This window comes from Coenobita brevimanus, chromosome 80 (assembly GCF_032717465.1).
Source record: "Coenobita brevimanus isolate Jiangsu-jjx chromosome 80, ASM3271746v2, whole genome shotgun sequence".
NCBI classification, from domain to species: Eukaryota; Metazoa; Arthropoda; class Malacostraca; order Decapoda; family Coenobitidae; genus Coenobita; species Coenobita brevimanus.
In genome coordinates, this window is record NC_137033.1 from 10,882,973 (window position 1) to 10,885,271 (window position 2,299).

At 41.0% G+C, this 2,299-nt stretch overlaps 1 non-coding gene across 1 annotated transcript; it reads right to left on the minus strand.

Moving 5' to 3' along the window:
• Positions 1-743: 743 nt before the first annotated feature.
• Positions 744-862, minus strand: LOC145409438 (5S ribosomal RNA). The gene has a single exon (XR_013899094.1). It is a non-coding gene; the product is annotated as a 5S ribosomal RNA (ribosomal RNA).
• Between the last annotated feature and the right edge of the window lie 1,437 nt (positions 863-2,299).

A 2,299-nucleotide genomic window follows, 5' to 3' on the forward strand; every position in this document is an offset into this window, starting at 1 on the left:
TTTTATCATACTACGCATCAACTACCACATCAAATAAATGCGCTGTTAATACCAGAAAAAATCCTGTTAAAGATAGAGAAAGGGATAGTACTATCCATCGACTATAATTCATCTTCGAGCCTGTTCCTCGTCCTGATTTACTTAACTTTTCTCAGCCCGATTTTTCACACGCCATCGCCACCACATTCAATATGATGGAAATGTCGGAAAGTAGCCCGATTTTAGGTAGAGGACTAAACAGCAAATAGGCCACATTGCTCGGATAATCCAGTCTATCAGCCTGCTTCTCCTGCCATTCCAGTTAACATCTTACATAATATTTTTTCTAACACAACCGAATCACATCTAGACATCGTACTAGAAGCACCAGATAACAGTGTCTCACACTGTAAGACAGGAGAGTATAGGTACTCGTAAACATCACCACCACATTGAAGCAACACACTATACCCGTTCTTAACTTGCTCTAAAACCATTTCTCCATCTTCAGTGCTCATTTTTAATGATGGATTTGGACTAGAATATAAAGCTACTCACGAAGATGTGTTATGAAAAGAATGTAGAGATATAGTATTGTCTTGTTCAGCTATCGAGCGGTTTGAATTAAGCAGTTATTTTTCATTCATTTTTTTCATTCATTGCCAGACGCCATGTATCCCAAACGGGGTGGCCAAGGGCTTAGAGTTAATTGTTTTACAGGGAGGGGCACTAATCCTCCACCAACCCCACTTGACACGTAGGGATGCCAACAGCATCTGGTGTTCCCAGGCGGTCACCCATCCAAGTACTAACCAGACCCAACGTTGCTTAACTTCGCTGATCGAACGGGAAGCGGTGTACTCAACGTGGTATGGCCGTTCTCAAAGGATTCGAACCAGCGCTTGCAACTGCGTGAGTACAGCAGCTTACCAAGTGAGCAGTTATAAGAAAGTATATTTAGGCCAAGTTAGGGTAAAAAGAATGTAGAAACACCACCAAATAACCCAAGTCAAAGCAGAGAACTGGCAAATAGATCTCACCTCATAGTTAATTTACCTTCCATTCTGCCATTATTTTTCACACATCACACAAGTGCCATGAAAATTTAGTACAATTCAAAGTGGAAGACAGAAAGAGCAAATAGATCTCACTTCTAGGCTAATCCGTCTTCCATCCTACCGTTTTATTTTACACGTCACCGAAATATTCACACAAAAAAACTAACAAGCACTTAAATAATACAATTCAAAGTGGGGGATAGAAAGGGCAAACAGATCTCGCCTCTAGGCCAATCCATCTTCCCAGGCTGCTCCTCCTGCTGGTCCAATTAGGTGTGCAAGCGCCAGGACAGACGGACGGAGGAGGCGGCAGGTGGGTCCTCAATCACGCCGGGATCCAGGCTGTGAATTTCCTGAAGGTGTGAAACTGCTCAAGGGGTGAATTAGCTGAAGGTGTGACGCTGCTCAAGGTGTGAAGCTGCTGAGAGTGTGAATTTGCTGAAGGTGTGAAGCTGCTGGGGATGTGAAGCTACTGCAGGCGTGGAGTAAGTGATGGTGTGAATCTGACAAAAGGGTGAAACTGCTGAAGATGTGAAATTGTAGAAGGTATGGAATTACCGAAGGTGTGAATGTGTTAAGGGTGTGAAACTTCTGAGGAGATGAATATTCTAAAGGAATGAATCTTTTGAAGGAATGGAAGTACTGATGGCATGCAACTACCGATGGTGTGGAATTAATGAAAATATGAATGTACTGTAGGTGTAGAATTAATGAAGACATGCAACTACTGAAGCCTTGAAAATGCTGAAGGCATGAATCTGCTGGGGAATAAATTTGCTGAATGTGTGACTCTACTGAAGGCATAAATCTACTGTGTATCAGTTGAGGATGTGAGTTTACCTAGCGTATGAATCTACTTAACATATAAATCTTCAGAGAGAGTAAGTCTGCTTAAAATGTGGAAGTACTAAAAGTATGAAACTAACGGCAGTAGGAAATTATTAGAAACATGAAAGTACCTGGAGTTAGAAATGCTTGAGGATACAAAAGTAGTTAAGGTGAAGTTACTGAGTGTGTGAAGTAACCCTAAAATGAAATTATTAAGACTACAGCTAACATGAAATACCTGAATAAGAGGCTGCGGCGGGCCGAATGGAATATTAAGGAACAGGCAATACCTCCCGTAAATATCATTAATAATGTTATAAAACTTTCGACGCTTAAGTATACCATCATCAGATGGCCTATAAACATTTAAGCTATTAACCAGACATATTAAGAAATCGTAATTACGTAAGATGGGAGACAAGTTGAAGTACATA